The sequence below is a fragment of the Ambystoma mexicanum genome, chromosome 1p (genome assembly GCF_040938575.1).
Source record: "Ambystoma mexicanum isolate Mex_15411 chromosome 1p, UKY_AmexF1_1, whole genome shotgun sequence".
Classification (NCBI taxonomy): Eukaryota; Metazoa; Chordata; class Amphibia; order Caudata; family Ambystomatidae; genus Ambystoma; species Ambystoma mexicanum.
The window spans coordinates 654,436,194-654,460,962 of record NC_090921.1 but is presented as its reverse complement, the minus strand read 5'-3'; the positions used below and the strand labels follow the sequence as shown (position 1 = coordinate 654,460,962).

The window sequence follows — 24,769 nt, the reverse complement described above, 5'->3', positions numbered from 1 at the left end:
ATCGAGACAACCTCATCCATCCGGAGCAGGAAGATTCCCCGCCCATTGAGAATTGCATGACATGTGTGGTAACCTTTGGCACACACACTGCACAATTAAAGAAAATTGTCAATGAACATTGGCATATCGCACGCCTGAACCTAACAGGTGAGTAGCCCCCGAGGTTCGCTTACAAACGTGCGAAAAATATAAAAGAACACCTGGTTCACTCCCTCTATCAACATGACTCAATGGACGGCAGCTCTCGCACACTCCGTCCCCTACAGGGTCATCATCCATGCGGCAATTGTGTCACTTGTAAATTCACCAAGAAGATGAAAACCTTTCCGATTGGTGGACGACAATAAAGATTACCCCTGCTAGCTGCGCAGGGAGTATTAATTCTATTAAAGACTAGGAGGCGAGCATTATGCTTCAACTTCTTTAATTTACTACTCTTCACAGCAGTTTCAACAAACTCAAAACTATAACAAAACACTGAAAACAGTCTGAACAGACTTTTTCCTCCTTGAACTACAATCCCCATAGTCTCTGTAGTCCATCATACTCCTGCTCAGCTATGACCATATCCTGTCCCTGAGCTCCTCCTCTCTTTTACTCGCTCTGAAAGTCACAGTGAAAACTCCACACTTAGTCCTGCAACCGGCAATAACTTGAACCACTCCAAAAGAATGTCGCACTCCTTCTACTCAGGCAACGACTTCTACTAGTCTCTCACTTCAATTGTTCTTCTGCTCCTCTCCTAGAAATAATAGAAAGCAGAAAATCAGGGAGGTGTCCATGTATTGCTGCAAGCCTCATATTATTACCACATACGATCATTCAATAATATGCACAATACATCTCTCGGGTGGGAATTTAATGCTCGCCTCCTAGTCTTTAATAGAATTAATACTCCCTGCGCAGCTAGCAGGGGTAATCTTTATTCTATGACAAGACTGGAGGCGAGCATTATGCTTGTTAAAAGCTGTCCCAACACTGTACTCGCCATACTCTCCGTTGGTTTAAAATAAAATTCTCTAAATGTGCGCTCATTCGCCCAGTCTGCTGCTGCCATAATATCTTGCAAGGGAACCCCCGTCCTATATGCTTTGGACGCCATGGCCCCCCTCACTGAATGCGCACCGAATTGCTGTAAATCAATCCCTGCTGCTAGCATTACTTCTCTGACCCATCTCGCTATGGTAGCTGTCTTTACCGCCTGAAAGGGCTTCCTACGCGCTATCAACAACTGACTAGTACTACTCGCTCTATTGTCTGCCGTCCTGGCCTCATATTCCTTGATGCAACTAGCTATGCACCATTTGACATTATTGGGGAAATAGGGATAGTGCGCTGTGGATGTACTTGATTTCGTCCTTTGCACCACTACGAAGGTCACTCCTTCTGGTCCGAAGGTCCTTCTATTAATTTCTAGGGCTCTAACATCTGACACTCTCTTACAGGATATGAGACATAACAGCATCGCCAATTTGCCTGACAACTGCTTGAGAGACAAGAATCTATTCACCGGCCAGCTCTCTAATAATTTCAAAACTCTTGTAACGTCCCATAGCACTGTATATCTGGGAACCGGTGGCGCTTTAAACTTAGCTCCTCGAATGAGCCTACAGACTGCTGGATGTTCACCTGCTGGCGCCCCTTCAATCGGCACGTGACCCGCGGAAATCGCTGATCTGTACACTCCAATAGTGCGGAAAGCTTTCCCATCTTGCAGCAGTTGTGCTAGAAAATTCAATATGGCCACTATAGGTGCAGAAATGGGATGAAAACCTCTCCCGCTACACCAACTCGTCCACCTGGCCCAAGCCGCGTCGTAGCTCCTCCGAGTCGATGGAGCCCAGGATTCGGCAATAAGTTCTGCTGCTTGCATCGAAATGCCTGGCAGTTCCCATCGTCTCCTGATATCCTGCACGCGATGAGCGGGAGTGTCTTCTTCATTCTCAGAGGATGATACTGCCCAGCTGGGTCCGTGAGCAATTGTACCCCTTCCGGGAGGATCCTTGGCAGATCTATTAACCGCTCTATCAGCGTCGGGAACCACACCGGGGCTTTCCACAACGGTGCTATCAGCACTAGCTCTGCTCTCTCCCTCCGACACTTCGCCAGCACTCTGCTCAGCATCATGAACGGAGGGAAGGCGGAATGAGTGCCGCCTGCCCAATCTTGCAAGAATGCGTCCGTACCTCTCCCGTCTGGGTCTAGTCTCCAGCTGAAGTAGCTGGATATCTGGGCGTTGAGCCGAGACGCAAATAGATCCGTGTGTAATGGGCCCCATTTCTGAACCAGCATCTGAAACACTGCTGGATCTAGCTTCCAATCGCTGGAGTCTGTGAGGTACCGGGAGTTCCAATCTGCTATCACATTCAGTGCTCCGGGTAAGTACTCCGCTGTCACTGATGTCCCCGTCCTCAGGCAATAATGCCAAAAATCCTTCGCTAGCTCGGCCAGCAACTTGGACTTCGTCCCTCCTAAGTGGTTTATGTAACGCACTGCTGATATGTTGTCCATCTTTAGTAGGACGCAGGACTTCACTCTGTCTCTCGTGAATGTCTTTATCGCGAAGGAGCCTGCTAGGAGCTCTAAGCAGTTTATGTGCAGGTTCAGCTCCTCTGCGCTCCATCTCCCTCCAGTTTGCAACTCTCCGCATCGCGCTCCCCATCCTATACGGCTGGCGTCTGACTCTATCACGAGGTCCGGCCGGTCCCCGAATATGGCACGCCCATTCCAGGCGTCCATATTCTGCAACCACCATTCCAGTTCCGTGACCGATTCCTGATCTAGCGGTATCGATTGATGATATCTCAACCCCTGTTGCAGGTGTCTGATCTTCAATCTTTGTAAAGCTCGATAGTGTAAGGGACCTGGAAAAATAGCTTGTATTGAGGCTGCCAGGAGGCCCACAATCCTCGCTAGGACCCTCAGAGATATAACTCTCTTCCCTAGGCATGCTCTGATCTCTCTCTTGATATCTCGGATCTTCCTTGCCGGAAGTTCCAGGGTGGCTTTCTTCGTGTCCAGGATGAAGCCGAGAAAGTCCAGCCTCTGCGCCGGCTTCGTATCTGACTTCTCTGTGTTCACTAGGAACCCTAGTGACTGTAAGAGGTCTAGAACCCACTGCGTCTGATATTCCAGTGCCTTTTGATCTTCCGCTAGAAGCAATAGATCGTCCAAGTATATGATCAGCCGAATTCCCTTTTCTCGGATGGCTGCGGCTACTGGTTTCATCAACTTCGTGAACGCCCAAGGCGCTGACGCAAGCCCGAATGGCATAGTCCTGAATTGCCAAAATTGTCCCTTCCAGCGAAAGGCCAGGAATCTCCTGAACCGCTCCTGTACTGGGACTGTAAGGTAGGCATCCTTTAGGTCTAACCTGGTTCACCAGTCTCCTTCTCTCAGGGAGTCTCTGAGCTGATGGATTCCTTCCATCTTGAAATGATGGTAAACTATCCATCCGTTCAGTTCCTTCAAATTTATTACTGGGCGTACTTTCTCCTTCCTGTGAACGAGAAACATGTTGCTGAGAAAACTTGGGACCCCGGGGCATCTTTCTATGGCTCTCTTTCTCACTAAGAGCTCCAATTCGGTATTGAGGGCTGCTTGCTCCTCTTTTGCTAGCTGCTGGCGATGGGGTGCTCTTGTCTGCACTGGGTCTTGGATGAACTCTAGCTGCAGACCTCTGACGGTTTGCAAAATCCAGGCATCGCTGGAAAGCGCGCGCCAGCTTCCCCAGAACATCTTTGTTCTCCCTCCCACTGGAGGGTAGGTTATCGCTCTTACCTGGTGTGAACCCCTGACCTCGTCCGAAGCCTCTTCCTCGTCGCCCTCTGGTATTACGGCCTCTGGCCTGGAAGAACGTGTCCTGTTGCCTGTTCTCCCAGTACTGGGCCCTGTGATTCGGGGGTCTTCTTCCTCCTTGTTGGCGACCGGTCGAGCGACCCCTGTAACGACCGGTCCCGGCAAAAACTCTCTGCGGGAAGATCTTACGGATGGATGCTTGCGCTTTCTCCAGTGACGTGTATGTGCCTACAAATCGGCCCATCTCCTTCCCGAAAGTCTCACCAAACAAGAGACCTTGTGCTGTCTCCCCGGCTTCATAGGAAGCTAGGTCACTGAGCTTCGAGTCTATCTTCAGAAGCAATCCTCTTCTCCTCTCGGAGGCTATCGCGCAATTCGCGTTACCTAGGAGGCAAACCGCCCTTTGTGCCCATCCAGCTAGGGCCTCTGGATCCACCTCCTCGCCTGTATCCTTCGCTCTTTCAGCCAAGTCCATGATCTTAGCGAGCGGACCGGCTAAGTCCAGGACCTTCTCCTGGCAACTCTTCCATGACCTATCAATCCCTTTATGGGGGTCCTTATTGGTTTTCGACACAAAAGTGAGCATCTTTGGATCCAATTCGGGGGCTTCCGCCACCTTCCCCGGTAAGTCTGGCCTGGGGCATTCCGCTCGAAGTCGCTGGCGGACTTCCTTATCCAAAGCTTTTCTGAGCCTTGCTGTCATGTACAGAGCCACTCTTGGAGAAGGCTGCCAGTCGGAAGATCTCGGATTTCTGATGGCGTCCGGATCGAACATATCATCTTGCTCCTCATTGAGGTGCTTCTCTTTGCGGGCTTTCTTTCCCCCGCTGGGCGTTGCCCACTCCTCCTTGACTGGTTCCTCTGGCTCTTGAGGGGACAAGTCCTCTTCCTCTGGCTCTTCTTCCGAGCCTGGGTCATCATCTCCTTCATTATCTTCCCCAGGAGAGGGGGTCATGAGGTCCGGCACGGCCTGACGCTGCAAATATGCTCTCTTAAGCTTCGCGAAGGCGTCGGCGACCTCCGGGGCCTTGTCTCCTGCCCCATCCGTTGGGCCCTGGGGGTCTGCAGAGGCTTTCCTCTTGCGGGCCTGAATACTCCCCTTAGACCCTGCTCCAGAGGGTTCCATGGGCAAGCTGCGAGTCGTCTTGGTGCTCTCCTTAGGCTGATGAAGCATCGCTTCCAGTGTCTCTAGCCTCTCCTGTAAGGGTCTCACCCCTTGAGCCACCGCATCTATCAGGGAATTCCCCAGCACCTCCTTGAAACTTGCAGCCAAGTCTAGGGGCTGCTCCTCCTCACTCCACTCATATTCAGACATGATAAGGGGTGCTGCGTGCCTTAATACCTGCGTGCAGGTGTCTTTTGCTGCCCACTTCCTGATAGATGCTCCTCCGAGACCCTTTCCAAGTCTCCAGATATTACTCTTATACTTAAATTTTTTTTAATTTTTTTTTTATTTTTATTTTTTTATGTGGCTGCACCGGACTCGTCTAATGTACCATGCCTGTGGCGGCTTGTGGGTCTTTAGGTTCTATAAGCCAGCTGTAGGTAGCTCGCTGGCACTGTCCACTTCAATCAAAAGGTTTTTTTTTTTTTTTTTTTTTCAATTATTCCGGGAAGTTCTCGCTCCTGCTGCCTCTTCTGAGGTTATGCAGGCCCACGCTCGCTGGGCGCTTCACGCGCGCGAGGGGAAGTCAGGGTTCTCAGCTCACGGAGCCTTGTAACGCACCGATCGTGCGAGCTCTTCTTGCTGCAGCCGCGTCGCGTAGTGAAAGCGACGCAGCTCAGCGCTTTGCAAGCTCCGCCCCCCCAAGGGTGGGGGGGAATCCTCCTGGCCCTCTGCGAGGGCTCGTAGTGCTCGACGCTCGGCTCCTCCTCCACAAGGGAGGGGGCCCGCTGTAGCGTGTCCGCTCCCCGCTGGGGTGAAGGGAGGCTCGGGGAGCTCCAGGGCCCGGCGGACACCCCTCGAGTGCCAGTAGTGCAGCACGGGGCTGGTGGTCGCCGGAGCTCCCAATGCTGCTACGAAGCAGCTGATAAGGTCGCTCTACAAAGTCACGCGAATGCGGTGTTCCTGACCTGAAATGAAGTTCAGCCTAACACATCTTACCACGTATTAAAACCCTGCAATTACTGTCACTAAACCCTACACACTCCGTGTAAACTTGTCGTGGAGGCACCTGAAACCCCTCATATAACCTAAATCCTACGCTAATGCTAATCAAATCCACATTAGCTAAGAGGTAAACAGAAAGTCACTTATCTGCTTGAAGAGCAGTAAAAGAAGAGGAGGACCTCAGGGACAGGATATGGTCATAGCTGAGCAGGAGTATGATGGACTACAGAGACTATGGGGATTGTAGTTCAAGGAGGAAAAAGTCTGTTCAGACTGTTTTCAGTGTTTTGTTATAGTTTTGAGTTTGTTGAAACTGCTGTGAAGAGTAGTAAATTAAAGAAGTTGAAGCATAATGCTCGCCTCCAGTCTTGTCATAGAATGGACCCTTAGAGATCTCTCCAACTGTAAAAGTCAAAATGTCATTTACTGTATTGAGTGCCCATGTGGACTTAGATACATAGGCCAGACCACCCGGACAGTCAGTACCCGCATCTCAGAACACCGTTCAAAAATCAGATGCAAAACTCTGACAGCCCCCCTAGTGGAACATTACCTTACCATGCATCACACCCCCAATGACATCATGTGGTGGGTGGTGGAAAGAGTCAAGGGTGGGCCTTATATTCAACACAGCCTTTTGAAAAAAGAGTCTAGGTGGATCCATCGCCTAGACACATACCACCATGGTTTAAACAAGACCTTTCAGCCTCTGATTTAAAGTATTGAGCTGATGAGGCTTACCAACCCGGACTACCGATAATGCTTCCTTGGTCATGTGCAACTATGTGATATGTGCTCCAACAACCAGCACGCGGTCTAGCATATGCCGTCACCACAAGCCATATGCTGACAACAGCCCCAGTTGCCCCATCCACCTTTTGGTCCCTGATTGGGTACAACATGCGCACTCCACAACCTAGGTCATACTTAGATACATACATACGAGTATAAGATTTCTTTTCCGCTGATCCGTACCTACCCGATACGTGGGATGAGCACCGGACCCTCTCCGCATGCGGCGTTTCAAAGGCTGCAGACCCGTGCTTTGCACGGGTCGCCATGGCGATTGACTAAACAATCAGACCGAAAAGCGCGCGTCAGCACTCTGACCGCACAGTACTTCCTGGTCTCACGGGATTGGCCCGCGCTTTGGAGCTAAAAATCAATTGTCATCCCCAATCCTCTGATTGGGTACAACGTGCACACTCCACAATCTAGGTCATACTTAGATACATACATATGTGTACAAGATTTCTTTCTGCTGATCCGTACCTACCCGACATGTGGGATGAGCACCAGACTGTCTCCGTACGCAGCGTTTCAAAGGCTTCAGACCCGTGCTTTGCACGGGTCGCTATGGCGATTGATTAAACAATCAGACGGAAAAGTGTGCGGCCGCACTCCGACCGTACATCACTTCCTGGTCTCACGGGATTGGCCTGCGCACTGGAGCTACCCGCTTCACGCACGCGCGGTTGCTAAGGACGCGGTCATTTAGACCTTGGCTCACAGCGCTCATGGTCGTCCTGAGTACGCTGAGCAGCAGCCTACCCCAGCTAGCCGGTACGCTACCTGATGTGGAGACATACACGGGTGCTCGTCCTACGAAAGGTATTTTACCCGCCTCCGTGATACGCTTGCAGATGAAATCTAACGCACACCGGGGGTCACTATAACACGAATCAACTACAATTTCTTCTTGCCACGAACTATATGACGGCACCGCGTGGTCAGTGTCTATTTGTATGGTGGACTACTTCTTACTTTCGACACACTACTAATGCTATCTGTGCCATCTACACATGTCCACACTAATCTCTTGACAGTGTACCCTCACGGGAGTTCTTTATATCTCTTCACCCGTACCACCCCTTTAACTGTCACTCTCTACAATCACATAGATTAATGTTTTGCAGCCAGATTACTATAGGCTTACAATGACTGCCCAGTTCATTCATGTTTTCCTCTCTTTTCCTTCCTTTCGACTCCCTAGTTACCCTGACCTTTCCAGGAACCGATTACAGCAATCTGTTGGCTGTTTCGAAGTAAAGAGGAATAATATTACTAGCACGTCCAACCCTCTCTCCCTGCAGTGAATCATCCTTACTTGTTCAGCAGGTACCCCGCCTTTTCGCCTTTAAATATATTCTTGTAGCATTACTGTGAAATTGAATTTCCTGTCTATGCACTGCCTTCATGTTTCTCCACCACAAGCAATGTGGTCTAGGCACCTGTTTCTCATGTAAAACCCTGTCTCTCTGCTTTTACCCTCTACACAGCACCATGATGTAGAGCTTATCCTCCACTGCAAGGGTCCACATCTCCCAGCAGGACCAAACCGGAGGATAACCTAATGCTCAGCCGCTGGCCCCTCTGTGATTCAGAACCGAGTACTTGGGATCTAAAGCACCGGCAGGTAAGCTGCCAGCATGGTGTTTTGAGAACGTGTTTTATGTTTTACTATGCTCTACTGAGTATTGGCACCTCACAATTATACTCACTGGAGTTCTCTCTATATACATTACAGGGTCGCCCCTACGGAGCCCTGATGAAGGCGGACGCAATTTGATGCAAATCCGCCGAAACGTGATTCGAACTGGGAACACTTGTTTGTTTGTTCCCTCTTTGTACCAGATTCTGTATCTTCAGTCTCTGCCACGTTGGCCTAAAAAGATATCTTGTTTTCCCCAAGACCCTGGAACGTTTATTGTCATAATTGGAAGAAATATTAACTATAAAAAGGAATTACCCATAAATTAGGAAATTTAATGAGATTTGGGAAGCCATTTAGCCCCTCCTGTCTCTCTCAAGTTGTTTACTTTGGATTTATTTAGAAAACACTTATTCACCTATATCAACATGTATATTGTCAAACAATAATGAAATTATTGAAACCTATCTGTATACTAATCATACAGGATTTTATGTTTATCTGGTTGTATATATCACATTTTTTTGTTTTTTGTTAAGTGATGTCATTATGAACTAGTATTGTTTTTGCACATGTATGCTGTACTCTACAGCACTGTTTTTAAAAAAAATCTATGCACTATGTGTTAGTCCGTATGAGAAAATAAATCTCTGTTTTTTGCATTTATGTATTTCTGAACACAGTGAATGGTTTGTACATGTTTTTTGACCCCCCGATTGGATCTGCTATTTAGCAACCAACCACTTTACTAAAACAAGTTTTTGGACCAGCTTTAATACTTGAACTGGTCCACCCCAATTATTACCTTGAGTATTGTTCACTAGCAAGGGTACATCTATTTATCTTTATGCTTTCATGAATCCTGTGACATTACATGTGAGAGTGCTGTAAATCAGCTAGTGGTGCTTGGGGGACATCAGGGTCATGATGGGTGTATGTAGTGTCTATGGACCAGGCCACTGCAAACACAGTTGGCACCGTCAGGTATATGGAGACAAATAGGTTGAAGATGCCACAAAAGCAGACAAATCTGCCTGGGCATATAGTTCATATACTTTGCGTTAATCAGAGGTAGTTTTCAGTGAAGCAGATGTGTAGAGAAAGAGTGTTCCAGATGGTGGGCACAAAGATATAGTAACCCAAGCCACCAACTCTAGTGGAGTGGTGCGGTGGGATAGCCAGGAGGAGAGCTGAGCCAGATCGGAGGTTTCTGGCAGGCTTGGCAGGCTTTTAGTGGATGATTTTGTTCTAAATAAACACAGGTCCCGAATGATGCAGAGCTCTGTGTGTGATGCATATGACTTTGAAGGTTGCTCTTAGGCTAACTTGGAGCCAGTGCAGGATTCTGAATACGGGGGTGATGTGTTCTCTGGACAAGGGGGCGAGGAGCAGCCTGCCTGCCGCATTTTGTATACATTGAAGTTTCCTTATCTGGCAAGCTGGGACACAGAGATAAAGGGAGTTGGCGTAGTCCAGGCGGGAGATGATAATGGCCAGTATAGCTGAGAATTTTTGGGGGGGAAGTGAGGTATGGAAATATTTGTTTTAGGATGCATAGGTGGACGTGGCAGGTTCTGATGGTTGCTCTAGACTGCCAGTCATTGTCTTTTGTGGAAAATGTAGGCTTTCAGTACATGGTCAGGTAGCTAAATTGTAATTATGATCATCCCTCCAGGAAGGCACTGACATATTGTATTCTGCCAAAAAGGTAAAAAGATTTAAAATGTAACATGGTATTAGAGTTGGGTATGGCAGACAATGTGGCATTGACATTTTATATGTGGATGTCACATGCTCATGATGCTGATTTGGCCTTGACTGGGTGTGTACTTCAACAGCCCACTGTTGGGAGGGAAAATTCTGTTGTGGAATGAGATCTTTGCTGAAGAAACGGTCAAAGGGGCTTGCAGGTAGAAACGTGCCCATAAAGCCAAAGGGAGAAAAGTACACAAGAAGCAGGAGTACAAGGAGTCCTGCAGACAAGAAAGGATAGGCAACAGAGGCAGTGAACAGAAAGAGGCAGGGAGTATAAGTAAAACAAAACACGTTAGATTCCATCTTGGGGTGTACGCAGAATGGGGGAAGAGTTTCCCACCGAACCGGGGAAACTCCAGCCTTCTGATCAGGTTATTACAGGGCCGCACTCTAAATGCTCATTGAAACGAGCAACAGCAGTTGGTGTCAGTGTCTGGACCCTAGGGCACGAACAAGGTAACAGTACTCACAAGACTGAAGACTGTAACGGTCCAGCAGGAAATGAACAATGACTGCTTCCTGAAACAGGAACCAGCGCACTATTAACAATGACACAAGGTACACTACTGAAATGCGAAAAAGGAAAGGGGCAGAGATTGCCTGCTGGAAACCCAGCAGCCAAAATCTGAACAAAGGCGTTACACAAGGCACAAGTGAAGACAAGAATTGTAACAGAAATATCCAGGGGAAAAAAGGAAGTCAAAGTGAGCAAGGTTCAGGACAGAGAACTGGAAGAAAGAAGAAAAACAAGAAAATTAGAATCTAAGTGCAGGGGCAAGGAGTCCTCTGTGCGCAATCTATTGACGTGTCTCCATGGTAAAGTCAAGACGCTTTGTTCCTCGACAAGTGTAAAGAAACCCTTTCTAATGACACAATGTTGGAGTCTCTTTTTCCTTCGTGTCAATGTATTTAATGTCGAGCTTCCCTGACTTGTTTCTGCTCTGTTCAGTTATTTGCCACATGCTACGCACTGAGAATAGGTACTTACACTGCCTAAAAGGAAATATATCAGTATTCACTTTTCATTATTTACATTATGTACAAATATCTATACTAAAACATTTTTAAACATGTGTCCTTGCAAACTTTTGAAGTATGAGCCTATTTATCTTGTTTTTTTCACAATTTGTTTTCGTAACATGGCTGTTTCTTCTCTTGTCTTTCTTTGACATGCAATGCTATGGGGGAAACTCCATTCTTTACTGTATACAAACAAAAACGTTTTTATTTAATTCACTGTTGATTCTGTGCTTCTTCACTATTCAGGAACTAGGGAAACAAGTCAGCCCTACCCGTACAAGCCTGAATATTCTGATAAGGAGGAAATCCTTGAAAGTGAAAAAACTCAAGACGATGTGGAATTAGATGAAAGTCATGAGGATCAATTACCGGAACCTGAACCCAGTCGCATGGAACACGTGTCTACCTGGTGTACCTGTGTCAAGAAAAGACATGTGGCTGGAGGCTTTGGCAGGATTACTACACTCTATAAGGACAAAAAGAAACTCAGAACCAGCTATACCAGAAGACTAATTTGTTTTTATTGCAGAAAAAGGGCAGGGAACACTCCAGACCTGTATTTCAAAGAAGGCCCGTGTGAGCTTGAGCCTTCCAGCACAGCCGGAGGCACTGCCTTGCAAACACGCATGCGCAATCCACGCCCGCAAGACCTTGCTCGCGCTAAAGCTTTTCAGCTGACTAGTTGTGTTCCAGAGGAGCTCCGGCAGGCAAACCATTGCAGAGCCATGTCCCGCCTGTAATCCCTGTACGCCCTGCTCCCATTCCCAGATAAGTGCACGTTTCTTTGATTATGTGCGCAAGCGCTCTGCTTCAGCTATAACGAATGCGCGTTTGGTAACCGAACTTTGGGAAAGACATTTCACCGGATTGGGAACCTATGGGAAAGGCATTTCAGTCACGATTGAACCAGGGTGAGTTGATGGCCATACAATATACTACTAGTGGCCTCATAATGAGACGACTTACTGGCTGCATAAAAATCCAGGGATCTAACGGCCACTGGCACAGCGGCTGACAGAACGAATGTGTGACAAAAGGCAGCACCGCTTGTCAGAAGTTAGGGGCCGCTTCCGCTGTGCACTCTCATTGATGTATTTGTTTTCTAGGGGAATTACCCACATTGGAGATGGACACTCAGGCGGTAGCGAGCAGAGAAGACAACTCGTTGCTAAATTGTGTTAATACGTTTGTAATATGTTGATGCAGACCTGTACACAAATCAACATCAGAAGCAGCGTGAGGATATGCTGAATAGTTGATGCTTGTGCTCTGTGGGGTGTAAATTGTTTGATGCAATGCAATGCTAATATCAGTACACTGGAGGGTGTAAACTGTTTGTGAAAACCCAATGCAAATGTTGTCGCACTACACTGGCATGGTGTAATGTCAGAGTGTTAGGCACTCAGGTACTTCATAGGCCCACAGGGAAAAGTAGGCACTAGCAAGGTTCTCGGATCTGGGTCCTCATTGTGATGTGTATGAATGGTGTAAGTGGGCAGAGATCAACAACCTGACAAGAAGCAACAGAACCGAAGAGCATGGTTTTCCCCAAATACCCCTACCAACCCATTACCTCTGCCTAACCCTCTTTCTGGTAACCCTGTTACACTTACCAATCCATTGCACGGACCCAAACCCTCTTTCCCAGGTGGGTTATGGTGGTCTGTGGTATTTACACTCCCAGGTGCCAAGATCCAATGGGGAGGCAGGAGTTTGTGCTGCCTCTGCGCAAGACTAGGCAATGACAACCTTCCATCGTTGTGAGCTTACGCCCATTGTGTTGGAGAACTGCTGCTGCCGAGAAAAGTATGGCTGCTTGGCCTACATTACCGAAGCAGACACATCACCACTATGAGTTACCGAGTTGCATGACTTCAGGGCCACCTGCCTTACAAGATAAGTGTTGCGAATGATGATAGTCCTTATGCACAAACTTCGAGATACAGTTCGCCGTTTTAATCCAAGTAACAAGTAAGTTCATTATATATATATTGTGTTTTTGACGACCGAGATGGCTAACATAATATGTTGTTCCCCTACATCAATATGACTTTGATGGATCAATTACGAAAGAATATTTCTGTAAACTGAATGAATTACTCATTCTAATCTGAAACCAAAGAGTTCATCTTTAGATGTATCGTCCGAACAATTACGTTTCTTTCACTTTGAAATATCTCTCAAACAGTTTTTGCTAGAGTATGTGTTCACATTTCTAATTGATCCCTGCTGGAAACCACATGTACTGTCAGTACTTTCTACGAAAAGGTACCTTTTAAAGCATAACAATGCATTACATTTTACAAGGTATTGCAAAGAAAAAAAATCATTTATTGGGTTTGTTCAAGTAAACGATTTCTGTATCTCTTACACAGGTGGTTCAGACTTGTGGCATATCATGCCTTTACATGGTGGATTCATGGAAGACTGGGAATTTGTGTTCAACAAGTAATACCTGCCTGTTTGGTTCAAGCCATTTGTGATGAATTCCCCGGTGACCATGGGCAATACTGTGGATTTAGACAGGCAGTGCCTAGACCACAGCAGTATAATTTGTAGTGTCGTTGCTATCCACTTTAGCAAACTAAATACATAAAATAAACAATTACTTAATCTGAAAAGTTGTTAGACATTTTTTGTACATCCACAACATCTAAGAGTATCGTAAAAGATTGGTGTGCTTTAACAAGTTTACTGGCCTATCACGCTCCCTTCATCCACCTACATCACCCCTCAGCTATCAATGACAGTGTGCACCTGTGGGCATGCACTCGCATAGGGACTGGGAGGATGGGAATGCTCAAGGTGCAGAATACCATGTACACCTCAAAGGGTTCTTTTGCATGGTGACCCTTATCCACATGTTAACCCCAGACTCAGCGTCTCCACATTCCCCTTTGAAGACCCTGTCCCTGCAATTTACATATCTCTGTGTCCTTTGGGCCTCATTACGACCCAGGCGGTAAGTTACCGCCTGGGCCGTGACTTTACCACCATGGCGTAAACTATGTTTACGCCATGGTGGTAGGCGGACTTACCGCCCCATTCCAACCTTGGCGGGGCGGTAAATCCCCATTTTCCCATTTTCCCTTCCCCATTCCCATTTTGCCCCATAGGGCATAATGGGAGTGGGGAAGGCGTTAATTACGCCACCGTAAATTACGGTGGCGTAATTAACTCCATGGTCCCTTAGCGCCATGGATTTTAACACCTGCTAAAAGCAGGTGTTAAGTCCGCCATGGCGCTAAGGGACCTCGTACTCAGGCGGTAAGGGTCGGCGCTGTTTACGCCGCCGTAAAACCCTTACCGCCTGAGTCGTAATGAGGCCCTTTGACTGTGTTCTAGATCTATTGTGCTTGCCTCATCCACATCCATCCCCATCCACTATCAATGGCAGTTCGCACCTGTGGCCATGCGATTGCAAGGGGGCTGGGAGGATGGGAAGGCTCAAGGTGCTGAATACCATGTACACCCCAAAGGGTTCTTTTGCATGGGGATCCTTATCTACATGGCCACCCCAGACCAAGTGTCTCCAGACTCCCCTTTGAAGACCCCGACCCTTCAATCTACATTTCTGTGTGTCCTTTGACTGTGTTCCGGGCCTATTGCGCTCGCCTCATCCATATCCATTCCCCTGTGCTATCAATGGCAGTTTGCGGATGAGGCCGTGCGCTCACAAGGGGGCTGCACTGGCGAAATTGAGGAGGTCAAACATTGTCATAAAGGCCTGGTGGGTGTGAACGAACACTTCAGACATTCACATACGCACCCACTTCTGTAAGCCTTTATTAACACTTACCAAGTTACCAAGAAAACATCAGTGAGATCAACAACGGATATCGCCAGCTCTCCACTTTTTACTTTGCTTGTTGAATCAGCTCACCTGTTCTTTTAAGTAACGGTTAGTCAACTTTTAGTATAGTTTTCTGTAGTGTCAATGTTCTCTGCTTGACCACTTTCTATTGCTTTATACTCTATGTACACCCAATTCTCATTTTATATAATTCAAAAAGTCTACACCATTATCAACTGTCTGATGCATGTTTTATCTCTGTAATTAGCAAATACCATTACAGAGTATTGTTTACAATTGTAATATCTCGTAGTGCATGTTTTCAATGCATGTTTGCTTTTTAATAGTAATATGTATTTATATTTCTTTAATAGATCATAGGGACAATCCAAAAATGCCGTCTTCTCATTTTGGATTGCACTTATAACAGCCATGCTAAAAGTCTGAGTACAGTCCTGAATGTATTCCCAAAGGATTTAAATTTAATAAGGAAATGGCTCTAGAGCTGCAGATGTCCTGTGCCTGAAATTGAAAGCAGAGCCAAGGATGCCTTGGATGACATGAGGGGCAATCGATCCTGTGTCTACAGCATGCACTTCTCAGAAGATATGCACGAACAATCACAGTACACCAAAAAGAATTGCCCCAGACTCCTTTTCAAATTACTTTCAAATGCAGCTCAAACTGAATTTCAGCACACGCTAACCGCAGTGAGTAGTGGACACTGCATTTGGAAATGTATCTTACCATTTTCTAAATTTGCCTGCATAATATGTCTTATAAATGATCACTCAATACACTGAAATAGTTTGTGAACAGGTAAAGTATCAGCATGGCATGTCGTAAAATCTATTTTGAAAAGAATTACAGCTACTGAGAAAAAAAGGCTACAGAAAACATTTTAAATTGGTCTCAGTCTATCAGCAACCATCTTTGGTAGAGCTCAAAAACTTGTGATGGATCTGTGTATATTCTGCTTGAAAAATGGTGTTCATTGATGCACCATTGTTCTAACATACACTCTTGGAAACAAAACAAACATTTCCACGAATGTGCACATGGACCATTTAGCGAGGGGCAGGAACATAAGAAAAGGTGGTTGGTTCCAGGCTCCCCTCCACACACAGCCCTTGAGAAGATTGTATACTACAAAACGCTTTCAAGAGACATGAGGGGACCCACCAAGTTTTGCCACACTGGAGATTTTGAGGTGTTACATGGCACGTGCCTAAAGTACAGGCCTTAAAGGCTTCATTTTGACATAGATAGTATGTTTAATAGAGAGTTTCAAACTTTTGCCCAGTGTTTGGAAACTTTTTTCATTGTACGATAAATGTGATAGTATGTCACTGGAGATGTAATTGTTAAATAATGTATTTTTAGTTAATTACTGTTTGTGAAGTATTGTCACTATATAAGCCTTAACATTTCTATTTTTCTTTTATTTTTGTATTTATTACTATCAATATAATTGATTTATATTGCAGCAATAAATATCAGACTGATTACTTCAAGTATGTGACACAAATAAAATGTAGAAGAGACTGGCAAGCTTAAAACCAACGATTACCAGAAGCTCATTTTTATCCTTGGACTGCATCTCTCAAGGTCAAAAATATCTCCACTCTCCCGGGGGCTGCCAGGATTAAGTTCAAGGCCCTCTGCATCATTCCCAAGGCTTTCTAGGCCCAGGAACCCCACTTCATCTGACTCTTTCCCTAAATACCTCCCACTTAGCAACATTCTGGCTATCTAGCTGCAATTCTCTACAGATCAGACGGTATTCCAAGCAGAGAGTATCGGGTAGATTTCTTAATTTGGCAGCAGCCTCCCTCTGTAATGGCTTCCCTGCCCCTCTCAGGCTATTGCCAGATCTCCTAAAGTTCTGGAAGCTTCTCAAGACCCACCTTTTCTCATCTGCATTCCCTCCCCATCTGTCACATTGACTGGCTGCCTGGTCCCTTCTGAGCTACCTCCACAGCGCACAAGGCCCTCTTTACACAGTTTACCCCAGCACACTGTGTTCCTGCCCCCCACAACCTGCACTTGCCCTTCATACCCCCTTTACCCTGACAATCCCGTCATGGTGTGAATACCTCCCTAGCCTCATCCACCTCCATCCTCACGCTTAGCATGGTGGTCCTCACTCCCTGCTTCTGCTGGCACTTGCCCACCTGGCATCCCCCTAGCACTTGTCTAGCCAAATTGACCCTCTTCTTCCCCTCATCTTCCTCCCCATATACACTAGTACCTCACTCTCACTGTAGCATTTTCCCTTCTGCTGTGAACTACCCCCCTCCCACCTCCTTTCTCTCTGCACTTCTTTTTACTGCACTTGCACGATTCAAATGGAACAAGACCTAGTAGGACAATTATTGTTGTGTACTTCACTCCCCCATTTTTTGTCGTGTAGCACCTTGAAACACCATTTGTTGTATATGTGCTTTACAGATAACCAATAAATAATTAAATAAATGAAGACTAACCTTGCTGTAAAGTTGGATACATAATAGGTGGCTGCAGATTGCAATATGCCAAAGGTTTATGTGCCACAGTGCAAGCCCACATTTAAATAACGGGCGAAGGAATAAGTCATGCCAATGTGCACTGTTAGGACTGATGTTCTATACTCTGGCCTGGTGGACAGATGTATAGAAGGCCAGCCTATATTGTGACAGGGACAACTCTGGGGAGCTGTAGTTAAAAACTAGTTCAGGTGGCAGTGACAGGCAGTCTAGCCTAACTTCTTCAAAGCTGGTGAGCTTGTAAAGGGTCCACAATGAGTTCACACAATGGGAATCACAGATTACGCTTAGACAGGATGTATAAAAATACAATTATTATTTATTGGCCAAAACCCACTATACAAGAATGACTACTGGCAAGTAGAGTTATCACACAACACTAGCAAAATAGATACATATATACATTCACTTATCAGAGGGCTTAATACACATCACAAACCCCTGCAAAGGAAATTTAAGGTTATTATTATGCAATCACGGTCCACAGAAAATGATCCCTAACTAAAAATGTCCAGCCCTAAGTTGTCTGTGTCCTTTTGCCCAATAGTTCAGGTTAAGTTCCACACAAACTTTGAGGCAGGAAAAAATGTAGGTACGGTCTATGGGGTCCAATGAAGGGTTCTAATTGTCAGAGTACTACTTTAACTAGCTAACAGAAGTGGCCACAACTTTCAGAAGTCTTGCAAAAGCAAGCACTGGCAAAGCCAATAGTGTTAGAATAAAGTTTATTATAAGCCCACAGTCTTATGATGTGACTATAGGGGTAGGTAAGAATCACTGTAACTTACCCCATACTCTGATTCTTCCCCAGACTTGGCACAACAAAGGAATAGGGTCAGAGTTTGCTTTTCCCACCAAATGTTGCAGTCCTCGATTCTCAGGGGTTGCAAGTTCTAGCTGATCTCCGGTTGGTGTCTTTCACTGTTGCAAGGACTCTGGAATGAAGATGCAACAAAAATCAACGCAGAACCCCTCTCAGGACTGGACTCAGGCCAAGTAACTGATTTTGGATCGTAGTCACTACAGCACAGTGATGCAAAGGGACTCAACTGCCGCGGTCAGACTTTCTCGCCTATCTCGGGTCCTCTTGATGCTAGGATGCCGACATTTCGCAGAGGTGAGTCTTGTAGGGCCAACTGCGGATCCCCAAAGTTCCAGGTCGAAACTTGGAATGATGACGTCGGCAGCACGGTAGCCCAAATTCAGAGCTGGTCAGCAACAAGACGGTCCCGGGACACTTCCGAAGGCTCTTCATTGCAGGGTACTGCGAAGACATCAGGAATGGATGTTCCCTCACAGCTCCCTCGCAGGACTCATAAAGATCTTCAGTAAGACAGTGCTCCTCCAGGACAGCAGCAGAAGTTGGTAGCCAGGCCTCCTTCTGACAGGTCTCTGGTTTCTTCACAAGTCTCACAGCTGGATAGAATTCTTGGCTCCTTCAGGTTTCTCTGAGGAATGGGTGCAGGGGTCCTCCTCTTATCCTAAAAGCCAGGTAAGAGCGGGTGCCCTCACTAGCCAATGACAGGACTTACCCACACACACCCCAGCAGTCCAACCAGGACCACTGGCAGTAACACTCATGCATATAACTCAGACACACTGAAACCAGTTTCTGCATTGGGACCAGGCAGTCCCAGACCACATCCTGCTAGCACACACACACAGCCCTCCAGTAGCCGCCAAAAGCTTCTGCTTTCCCAGGCACTGAATGTCCTTATAAGGATTTTCCTCACCTCACAAAATCTTGTGGCACGGCCATGTTTGACCAGTAGTCACAGTTAGTAGCCAAACCAGGTAAACGCGATAAGGCTAAAAGGAAAAGTCCCAAAAAGTGGGAAAAAGTCACTGTTGCCACCAGCTTATCCATTTACCACACTTTGAATGTTAATCTAGCGCAAAACAAAAAAACTGTACCCCATTGTACTGCAGTGAAAGCTGCTTTGTACAATGGTAAAAGTTACCACAAGTGATACAAAGTAACCAAAAGTAGTAACACAGTAACACATCTAAGGGAAACAATGTTTCCCAGTACTGATAACCTTGAAGGATATATCAGTTTCCCCATAACATATGACAAAAGCCAGTGTAGTGAAGCTTAGGGCTTCACTGCACTGCAAAAAGAGCAGGTCAGTATCAACAATTAAAGCAAGAAGTCTGGGGGGTTCCATAAAGATGGAAGGAAAGGTGCAGTAAAGAGAAATATTTCCTAACATGCACTATGAACATGCACCTGTGACCTTTGCATATTTACATCTTACTGTGGAGGCCCACATATTGACAACCAAGTGCGCCTGCATCAGTGCAGAAATCAATATGACTGCTCGATTAGATGAACACAGAAGCTGGTAAGCCTTTAAAAACTGCACCCATTCGAGGCATGCTGGAAATTTAGTGATGTCATTTTTTTCCACATGTTGCCTTAGGTGCAACATTCCACCCATCCTGGTGCGAAATCACCCCTTCGCACTCCGCTCTCTATAGATTAATACACCACTTTTTATTTGTTCATCTATATCAATGAATCAGTCTTTCATGATTTAACCATCTCTGTATGAGAAGTATGATTAATCGAATGAGTTTCTGCGTTTTTAGGGCCTCATTACACGGTAGGCGGAGAACCATGGTGCAATTAGCGCCATGGTTCATGCCGGTAAAATACCGGCACCGCCTTGGTGGAAAGGGGAATTACCGCCCCATTCCAAGGTTGGCGGGGCGGTAATTCCCCCTTCCACCATTGCCCTTCCCCATTTTTGCCCCATAGGGCATAATGGGAAAGGGGAAGGTGCTAATTACGGCACCGCAAATTGCGGTACCGTAATTAGCTCCCTGGTCCCTTTGCGGGTTGGTTTTTAACTCCTGCAAAAAGCAGGCGTTATATTCCCCAACCCACAAAGGGACCTCGTAGTAAGGCGGTAAGGATTTACCGGTACCGGTAAAATACCGGTACCGGTAAACCCTTACCGCCTACCGTGTAATGAGGCCCTTAATCTGCACTGAGGGTGTGTAGTGAATATCTACTTAGCTAACAGCAATACATACTTATCAGGTTTTGGGTGCTAGGTGCATATAGTACTGTCGAAATAGTTTGTATAGTCCAAACAGTGAAGTTATTTAACTAACTGACTGAATTGTTGAAGCCGTTGTGCACAAGATGCAAAAGCCTGTTTTCCTGATGTGTATTTGAATTTATGTTTATTTCAGAGACGAACTGGCCAACTCTGTAATAATGAAAACTGCCCCACACTATTGATTTGGCTTTTATTGTGGGCATTGCCCTATTGATGAATAGGTAAATTCAAGCCTGTCTTCACCTTGCTTAGGGTCCTCTTTGAAAGATTATGTAAATGTTGTAGGACAAGGTGTGTTGTTACCGTTCAAATGGAAGTAAATGTTTTCTTATGTGGGATACTTGAAATATTTTGTTGTTTTTCACTGCACTGATTGGCATTAATATTATGCATTTTTGTGGCATGTGTTCCCAAAAACTAAATTCACTTCGGCACACAGTGAATACTGGATGAAGGGTCCCATTGTTACTTGTCCTTGAATCCACCACACTAACAATTTGAAGGACAAAATGTTTCAAATATCCAAAAAGAATTGATAGGTTTCACTATATTGAAATCTAACGCAGGAAAGTTAAGTTTCGATTTCTGGTATCTGTCTTTCAAAGAGGTTGGTCGACCATCACATGGGGAGAATGGAAATACAAGAAACAATGTAAGGAAAGATTTAAATAATATTTATGCAAGTGAGGATGACAAGTGTGTTGTATTCTACATGATTAACGTAGTGACAGATGAATGTTCATTTTGATGTAGAAAATAGATATTGTACTTGTTAATTTTAACTTAAATTGAGAGTTAATATAAAAATGTACTGTGTATATTCAATTAGAAAGTGGGTACTGAAATATATTTTTGCATTCACGATTTTACATAGTTATATTATACCGGTGTGTGCCTGTCATGGGTACAGTCTACCGGTAGACAGCTTCTTCAACCATAATTGGGCAATAATCATCAACAACACATCTGTGATAAAAATTATCTGGGACGATCGCCAGACACCAATATGTCTTTTTGCTGTTGCAAGAACAAGGAGCAACATGGTAGCCTATAGGTTCTAAAAAGTGCGGATGTGAAAGTGTTGCATTTCTAATTGAAATCACTCATTTGTTCTCTGTAATGGAACACCATGTGCGACAATGGAAAATCACTGATGGAAGATAATAACTTTTTGTCAAGCATGGAAAGACTGGGATTAATCGATCGATGAACGGAATCAGCAGTATAAGATCACTGTTCACATTTAAACTGAGAATTGAGAACCATGCAATGTTTGCTAGCTATAACCTCTAATGCAAAAAGTTACCCGGGTTTCCATGAACTTAATTACCCCATTTCAATGTCATGTAAAAATTAAAAGTACTTGTTACACTCCCGACTAATGCTTTTTAAAAAAAATAAACAGTTTTTTATCATTTTTGTGAAAAGAAAGAAAAGTTTTGCGTCTGTTGTGGATGTGTGTGTTTATGTTCCTGGTTCTGCATTAGATAATGTTATGATGCTGGTGATGACAGGGTACGTTTGGCTAAGCTGCCCACTAATGTCATTAAAATAGGTGGAGCTCATTGTGAGCATCTAGTGATGTCAGCGTTAGGAGCGGGTCATCCGAATTAGTGCCACAAGGGCACTTGAATTCAGGGCGATGGATCAACGGATAAGATAAGCACCTGTCGTTTTCACATGGGTTAAAGTGAGAAAAACTCAGGTAAGTTGCATTGGAAAGTATTTCAAGAACGAATGATGAATCAAGGTGGTGGCCAGCGAGCAGATGATGCATTGGTACAACTTCAGAGCTCTTGCTCCAGACTGCACACTATCCTGCCTTTATCCTGGTAAAAAGCAGGAACAATGAGCGAAATGAAGCCCTTTCACTGAAAGAAGGCAGAGCGGGCTGAAATTGGGAGCAAGATGGCGGCAAGCATGAAAAATGCAGGCAGGGGCACCTAAACATCAGACCCTCACTTGGTCCTGCAGTGCCACCAGCCGAGACGCACTGCATCTCCCAGACAACAGCAGGGGAGCGCCAGCAGATAGTTGAAGGAGGCAGCAGTGAAACCGAGCGGAACCCGGCAACTAACGGTGGTCACTGATTCACTCTGCAAAACGGATTGTCCCTCCAGAGGAGTGTGGACCCCCGCAACCCAGAGAGTGTGAAGAGGATAGTGAGGGGTGCTGACACAGAACCAGGCCAACGTAAGCCCAGGGGACGGAGTATACAGTGGCAGAAGCATGAGAATCTGAAAAGGTGAGGAGCAGGCTGTGAGGGCGAGCTCCCAGAAAAGGTACAGACATACGGCTGAGCCCCTCCCCACATTGCTCTATCACCAGGACTGGAGAGATGGTGTGAACCCTGCGGCAGGTGATATCAGGGACCACCTGAGAACTGAAAGCCTGAGAGACGTGAAGCAGAAGGAAAGGTGAAAGCGGAGGATGGGTGCGGCACCCCTGGGTGCAACACAGCAGTCAGGCACTGTGTAGGGAGCTCGCATGGAGGCGGGGCACAACCCGACTGCATCAGAGAGATTCAGATAATGCACCAGACCAGATCAGGGCATTGGGGGAGAACAAAGAGCAGATGGAGAGAGTCTCCACTTTGATCGCAGCTGAACTGAAAAATTTTGGGCACACCTGTTGACCGAGTGGGAAGGATCCTCGGCCTTAATCGAAGGATGACAATTCTGACATGGGCAAAGGAGGACTGACAGCCTTATTGAGAGCCTTACTGAGTGGTAACAACTTAACCTAATAGCTTGGCCAGGAGGACACTGAAAACATTGAGGGGGGACAGCACTCAGCAGAAGTAACAGCCCAGTGGAGGGAACCAGAGCAGACACCAGGGATCCCCCCCGAGATGGCTTCTTATGGGCAGCGCAGAATAAAGCGGACCCAGACCAAACAAGAGCGAGCCTACCGAGAGACAACCACTGAGAGATCTCTTAACCCTCTTTCCGGTAACCCTGTTACACTTACCAATCCATTGCACGGACCCAAACCCTCTTTCCCAGGCGGGTTATGGTGGCCTGTGGTATTTACACTCCCAGGTGCCAAGATCCAATGGGGAGGCAGGAGTTTGTGCTGCCTCTGCGCAAGACAAGGCAATGACAACCTTCCATCCTTGTGAGCTTACGCCTATTGTGTTGGAGAACTGCTGTTGCAGAGAAAAGTCTGGCTGCTTGGCCTACATTACTGAAGAAGACACATCACCACTATGCGTTACTGAGTTGCATGACTTCAGGGCCACCTGCCTTACAAGATAAGTGTTGTGAATGATAAAAGTCCTTATGCACAAACTTCGAGCTACAGTTCGTCATTTTAATCCAACTAACAAGTAAGTTCACTATATATATATATTGTGTTTTTGACGACCGAGATGGCTAACATAATATGTTGTTCCCCTACATCAATATAACTTTGATGGATCACTTACAAAAGAATATTTCTGTAAACTGAATAAATTACTCATTCTAATCTGAAACCAAAGAGTTCATCTTTAGATGTATCGTCCGAACAATTATGTTTCTTTCACTTTGAAGTATCTCCAAAACAGTTTTTGCTAGAGTATGTGTTGACATTTCTAATTGATCCTTACTGGAAACCACAAGTACTGTCAGTACTTTGCACGAAAAGATACCTTTTAAAGCATAACAATGCATTACATTTTACAAGGTATTGCAAATAAAAAAATCATTTATTGGGTTTGTTCAAGTAAACGATTTCTGTATCTCTTAAACAGGTGGTACAGACTTGTGGCATATCATGCCTTTACATGGTGGATTCATGGAAGACTGTGAATTTGTGTTCAACAAGTAATACCTGCCTGTGTGGTTCGAGCCATTTGTGATGAATTCCCTGGTGACCATGGACAATACTTTGGATTTAGGCAGGCAGTGCCTAGACCACAGCAGATTACTTTGTAGTGTCATTGCCATCCACTTTAGCAAACTAAATCAATAAAATAAACAATTACTTAATCTGAAAAGTTGTTAGACATTTTTTGTACATCCACAACATGTATAAACATCTAGGAGTATCGTAAAAGATTGGTGTGCTTTAACAAGTTTACTGGCCTATCACGCTCGCTTCATCCACCTCCATCACCCCTCAGCTATCAATGACAGTTTGCACCTGTGGGCATGCACTCGCATAGGGACTGGGAGGCTGGGAATGTTCAAGGTGCTGAATACCATATACACCTAAAAGGGTTCTTTTGCATGGGGACCCTTATCCACATGTCAACCCCAGACTCAGGGCCTCATTACACGGATGGCG

At 45.8% G+C, this 24,769-nt stretch overlaps 2 protein-coding genes across 9 annotated transcripts in view; both read left to right on the top strand.

Annotated features, from left to right (window-relative positions):
- The window catches only part of LOC138578512 (uncharacterized), a 61,657-nt gene extending 47,922 nt beyond the window's left edge, over positions 1-13,735 (top strand). Inside the window, exons 2-4 of one of the 3 annotated variants that reach the window (XR_011303989.1) lie at positions 7,902-8,026; positions 8,188-8,324; positions 11,361-13,735. The gene's annotated coding sequence lies outside the window, so the exon portion shown is untranslated. Of the gene's footprint in view, positions 1-7,901; positions 8,027-8,187; positions 8,325-8,435; positions 11,341-11,360 lie in introns of those variants that run through there. The other 2 variants (XR_011303990.1, XR_011303991.1) reach the window with 2 other exon arrangements.
- Positions 1-24,769, top strand: part of LOC138578543 (immunoglobulin kappa light chain-like) — a 491,642-nt gene that overhangs the window by 347,929 nt on the left and 118,944 nt on the right. The window lies entirely within an intron of this gene.